At 38.8% G+C, this 6587-nt stretch overlaps 1 pseudogene across 1 annotated transcript; it reads left to right on the top strand.

The window, feature by feature from the left end:
• The first annotated feature begins 3077 nt into the window (after nt 1-3077).
• On the top strand, nt 3078-4182 carry LOC311606132 (vomeronasal type-1 receptor 4-like; annotated as a pseudogene). Its single transcript has one exon. The product of its transcript is annotated as a vomeronasal type-1 receptor 4-like (transcript).
• The last annotated feature ends 2405 nt before the right edge of the window (nt 4183-6587 follow it).

Below are 6587 nucleotides of genomic sequence, written 5' to 3'. Positions count from 1 at the left end.
TTGAAGTAACTTTTAGCAAAACAGATGTAGTAATTGTGCAGAGGGAGGAAGGCTGTGCTTCAGGGACTGAGGCCTTGGAGAAGCCGTCCTTCCCCCTGACACTGTGACATGAAACTGCAATGCCTGATGGCACCAAGAGCCCCACAAATCAAAACAGTACAAATATGACCTGGTAACTGTCACCTTCCCAGAGCAGCCCCAGAGCCTGTCTGCACCACAGAGGTCCAGGTGAGTGCATGGAGGTAAGATCTTCCATCCCCTCAGCTGGGCCATGGAGAGATTCATTAAAGCTGAAGTCTCTCTCTGACTAAGCCAGGGAGTAGTTGAGAGGCTCTGTGAGCCTTAGGTTCCCCACTTTCCTTCTGACCCTGACAAGGGTGGTACCTGGCTCTGGAGAGCTGAGAGACAAGTTCCTGTAGATAGAGAAATGGAACAGAAATGTTGAGGCATCACTGTCCATTCTCAGGCTGTAGTACCATGACAGACCTCTGGGTGGGTCTTTGCCTGAGGTTACTTTTCTTTAGGAATCAGGAAGATAGAGAAGATTTTTAGATGTCTATAAAAACTATAGGAAAATATAATGGTACACTCCTATGACATCAGTACTAGAGAGACTGAGGCAAGAAAGTTAATTGTTCAAGTCTAGCCTTGTTGATATTGGAGACTGTGTCTCAAAACTAACAAGACAAAAGAAAAAGAAACAAAAATTCTTATTTTTTAGCTTCTATGCTTGCCAACATTTTGACGCCAATGGTGTGACTAGTGCTTATAAAATTTGTATTTTTGCTTTGATGCATTTCCCCATTAGAACTTTTGTATTATGTTTTCTTTAACAATAACTTTAAATTCCTAATTTGAAGATTTTTCTTCTGTATCCACCTTTATGGTCTCTTGATTTGATCAAATATTATAATCATCTCAACTTCAGTTATGGTATCTCTGGTGGATTGTAGAACTTTAAACCTTAGAGTGTAACAGTTACCATCACTATCTTGAGAATCCCTGCTGTGAAGGGTCCAAGCTGTGAACTAGCACATCCTGAAACAACTCATCTTAACTTCATCCCAGCACTAAACAGCAAAGAACAATGATCTGTTTCTGTTTCTATTTGCTTCTTTTAGAAACCAGGGTGAGTGGATGTATACCTTGGGGGCTAATACCTAGACATGGTATCATCCATCAATCTAAAGATAAGAATGCCTCATCTTTTAAATCAATTTGCTAGCATTTCTGAAGATAATGTGGGAGACCAATCACCTCTCCCTCTGCTGATACTCCACGTCAATAGAAGGAATCAATTATTAAAAGATTAGAAGCCGAGCTCAAATATTATTTAAAGTTTAGAAAAGGGAAGAAATGTCTAAACAGAGGAAATGAAGCATTACACAAACAAAAAAAATATTTTCCAACATTACTTGGGGTGAATTGATGGAAGAAATTTTTACAGATTCCAATTAACCAAATCCTTAATATTGATTGTAAATATGATAATGGAAGCTGATGTGCTTGGTGTTAATTTGAGCGTTATTCATTGTGTTCAGTTACTTAGCATGGTATTGTGATTTCTAGCCTGCAGTAGAGCAGCATATGAAAGGCAATGAAAGAATGGGAGGATACAAGGGATGGGATAGCAATTGAGATGTAATATGAATAAATTAATAAAATACATTTTTTAAAAAGAGAGGCAATGATTGACTTTTAGAGTCATGAAGTCACCTGAACAAAAACCTGAGAAAATATTCAGATTCACAAAGGCCACATGTGAGGTCAGGAGGACACAGACATTTATATAATCCCATGAGCTTAGCAGGAAGGTGAGCATTGAACAGAGGCATCCCAAGTACTCAGAACAAACACAAACACATAGAGCCACTTACGCATCTAGATTCCTCTTATTATAGGAAAGGTGCCCAATGCTCACCATAAATCCCTGAGAAATGAGAGTGGAGCTCCCAGACAAGAATAACAACATCCTGCTGAGGTCTAAGTTCTGCAATCAGCTTGGTAGATGTAGAAGAGAGCAACTGGCCTGACAATCATGTTGAAAAAAATAAACAGAAGGAGAATGGGCTGCAAACCATGCAGAAACCTAGGGCTCATAAGTAATAACTGCAGGCATCTCATACAGCATCTAACACCTCATCAATCCCCTTCCTCCATCCACCTCATCAGTAGCATCCTGTCCAGAGATTCTCCATGCTCCCTTAGGTTTCCTGAGGTCACTAACTGGGGTCACAAATGCCCTGATTCATCTATAGTGTCACAGCTCTCAGATACCCTTGTCTCTGAGGAATCATCCCAGTGTTTTCCTAGACACCCTCACTGCCTACAACCTGGTGGTTACATGTTTTGCAGCATATATTTTGATGATTCACTGCAGGGGTCTCTCTGGAAAGAAATTAAATCTGAGTTGACATTGAAGGATAAATTTAAATTTTTCTAGTTCTCATTTATATGGTGAGAAATCACAGAATTATCTAAGAAAAAGTTTAAAATTGCTTTTAAAATATTAAGACGTAGAAATTGAAGATACAAAACATATGGTCAAATGAAACTATAGAAGTTGTTACACTCATTACGATGCAAATAAAAAAAGAATATCAATCATGAAGGAGAGATTTGAAGGATAAAGTTACTCGATCTGAGAGATATCACAGACATTGACCAGCACGGTTTCCCAGTGTTTGTGTGTGATGAGCAGAAGGCAAGCAGTTTAAACATGAGACTCAGGCTTTGCAAATTCGGTAGAGAAATAGGGTCAACTAGAATGAGAAACAGAGAGTAAAATTTTTTTGAGGAAATTTGGAATTCAGTTCAGCAATGCTGAGATGTAACAAAGATAATGCATACATGCACACACACACACACACACACACACACACACACACACACACACACACACACACACACCCTACTAACTTGAATAAATCAGTTAGTTAGTATGGATCTAAATAATAAAGATCTCATTAAAAATTCAGGATTGAATATCAGTTACTAATGATCTGTCAGAGCACACACAGTAAACCAGAGTCCACAGGAAAAGGCACGAATTTCAGGGACCAAATCCGCAACATCACATGTGTGCACCACTGCCTCTTTAACACCAGAAAATGTTATTATGAAAAATGTGCATTTCAGATCCATGTCTAGCATACTAATATTTTATTTAAAATGTATTTGCATCCTGTATAAAAGGAAGGAAGAAATGGTTTTGAAGTTTATTAAGAAAATAATTTTTCTCCTCATGGCCATGCTTGGCATTCTGGGGAACATGTCTGTTTCTGTGAACTACATGTTCAGCTGGTGGGGAGGTTTTGAGAAGAAACCTATACACCTTATTCTCATCCACTTGGCTTTTACAAACATCATGATTATTCTTGCAAAAGGATTGCCAAAGACAATAGAAGTGTTTGGTTTGAGAAACTTCCTAGATGACATAGGATGTAAGATCCTCATTTACCAGGAGAGGGTGGCCCGTGGCCTCTCCATCTGCACCAGCAGTCTCCTCACTGTGGTCCAGGCCATCATCATCAGTCCCAGAGCATCTGGGTGGAGAAGGCTCAGACCAAATTCTGCATGGCACATCCTTCTATTCTTCTCAGTCTTTTGGATACTCAATGCTTTATTAGGTTTGAACCTTATCCATTCTACCACAAGTACAGAAATGAATGTATCACAGCTTATGGGTGATGACAAGTATTGTTATTTTATGCTGCCAACTCAGAATATAAAATGGATTGTTCTCCCTCTCATGGTCCTGAGAGACGCAGTGTTCCAGGGCGCCATGGGAGGGGCCAGTGGCTACATGGTGTTTCTTCTCCACAGGCACCACCAGCATGTCCTCTACCTTCAGAGCCCCAAGCTTCTCTACAGAACTCCCCCTGAGCTGAGAGCTGCTCAAAGTGTCCTCCTTCTGATGCTCTGTTTTGTTTTCTTCTACTGGACAGACTGTGCCTTTTCTCTATACTTAAGTCTTTCATCAGGAGACAATACCTTGATGGTAAATGCACGAGAATTTCTGTCTCTTGGTTATGCAACTTTTAGCCCCCTTGTGCTGATTCACAGGGATGGGTTGTTCATTGAGTGCTGGGATGCTCGGTGGGAGAAAATGAGAAATTGTCTTTCTCATTTATATGTTCAACATGTAAGAAAAAGCTCTCCATTCTGCAATCTTGTGGTTAAGACCAAATCTCACACAGCAGTTTAAGTGTGTTTATTCTCAAACAACACTCTTGGTGACTCAATTCTTGCACTGAGAGTAATGTCACTAAATGACAAAGATATAGAAACCTCCTTATCCACTGTGCAGTATTTTTATGACATTTTATTTGTTTTACTTTTTGTATTAATTTACTATATGTGAGTATTTGTTCTGCATTTATGACTGTGTAGCATGTTCGTACATGGGGCTGTAGAGGCTGGAAGAGATTATCAAACACCCTGTGAATAACTGGACTTGACAGATGGTTCTGAAACAATATGTAGTTGCCGTGAATTGAGGCTGGGTCCTCTGGAAGTCCAGCCAGTGCTCTTAATATCTCAGCCAACTCTTCAGCTCCTAGACAATCACTTTAAGTAGGATTTCCAAAACTGGTTTGCCATGACCATTACAAGAAATATGCAGATAGATTTTATAATTTTATCAAAATTCACACTGATGTAATTATATTAGTTCAGAAATTTTTAATCTTTTGCCTAACACTGTTTCTAAATGTTCACATTATGGAGTTTGTTTAGGCTAATTCAAAGTGTCTGTTCATATATCCACCCATGTACTTTGCATTGAGTCAATAGAGGCCCATTGCACCAGTCACAGAACTTAAATGCACTGAAACACTTCATTTCTTTTGTATTTGTGACAGTTCTTGGCAGGAATAGACTGTATTTGTTAAGTCAACTAGATAACAAATACTCAGTATAGTTTCTTTTTATGTCTGTCTATAGTTTTATGTTGATGTAAAATGTTGATGTGCCTTTTCCAAGATGGATCACTGAGTGTGACTGAGCAGACCGAGGCCTGTGTGCAGCTGCCCTCTGTTGACACCCGGGTGCTCTCCACAGCACCATCAGCTGTTTATCACCAAAGAGCTGAGGAAGACTCTGATTCTACATTCATTTAAATGTAGGTCTGGCTGCTTAATCTCTTAATTTGAATCCATAATATAAGATATTGGCATGGCTCTAAAAACCTGATGGACAAATTCTGGAAAATACTTAGGATATAATCATTGAACATAAAATTGTAGTATTTTTAAAGAATTACCTGTTATATCTGATAAGAACCCTTTTAACTTTTTGGATGCTTCATGGATCTACCTTATAGATCGAAGAGGTATTTATTTTTTTTGCATGCCTGTACAGTATATATGAAACTTTTAGTAAGTATGTATATGTATTGTGTTGTACCATATCTTATTAAAAATTTGTTTTAATATTATAAAGATGTATTTTACCTATGTGTCTGTGTCTGTGTCTGTGTGAGTGTATGTCATATGTGTACAAATGCCCACACAATCCAGAAGAGAGCACTGGGCCCCAAGAACCTAGAGCCACAGGTTTTTGTGAGTCCTATGATGTTGGGTTTTCTGCAAAGGAAACAAATCTCCTAATCATCCTTCCAGCTCCATGTGCTTATGATGTTAGTGTGACTTGTTTATAGATAACATCCATTGTTCATATTATTGTTGTTATTTTGTTGCCACTGCTGTTTATTGAGACCTGGTTTTCTGTGCAGCCTTGGCTGTCCACGACTCCCCTTGTAGACCAGGCTATACTCAAACTTTGAGCAATCAGCCTGCCTCAGCCTCCCTGAATGCTGATATTAAAGGCATATGCACCACCACACCCAGATGTTACACTTACAGCTATTTTGTTAAAGCCTTTTTTAAAGCATCTGGTTTAAAGGACCAGACAAATCAAGCACCTTCTAAATCAGTCTGTGTAATTTCATTCAAAGAGAAGTGATAAGAGAACATGGAGAAGGAACAAAGAAAGATGTGCTTAATCTGAATGACGATGAGGTTGTTCAGCATCAAAAATAGACAGAGAGTGGAGAGGTGACACGTTGAGTAAAATCATCTGCCAACACCCATGATCTGTCTCTGAAGAAGTAAACTGACTCCCACACGCTCTCCTCTGACCTCACATGCAGACACACATACAAATACACACAGAGACATGTAATATAAACTCTAAATTCAGTTTTAAAATTTTTTGAAAGAGAAGACAGGAGATATATAGTTTCAGATAAAGTGTGGCAAGAATGGTTTAGATTCAGAGTAGAGCATAGAGTTGCTATTTTAGATTTCTAAAAGTCAGGGAACGTCGGAGAAAATAACACAAAAAACTTGATTAAAGCATAATTGAAATTTTAATACATGATGGAAATAGACATGAATCTAAATATGTAAGGGACAGTGTAGGCCATCTGGAAAGGGGACTTAGTTACGCCCTTCAAGAAATGGAGAAGAGATTTGGCAAGTAGATTAGTGTAAACATCACCTCAAGCTTTGGCATTTCTTTATGCTAGACACATGCATGTCACTAGCATGGACCTGTAGGACATTATGCTAAATGAAATAAGTCAG

The sequence above is a fragment of the Acomys minous genome, assembly GCF_964271855.1.
Source record: "Acomys minous genome assembly, chromosome: 9".
Lineage (NCBI taxonomy): Eukaryota > Metazoa > Chordata > Mammalia > Rodentia > Muridae > Acomys > Acomys minous.
The sequence above is the reverse complement of the archived record's forward strand: the minus strand, read 5'-3'. Positions and strand labels throughout refer to the sequence as shown.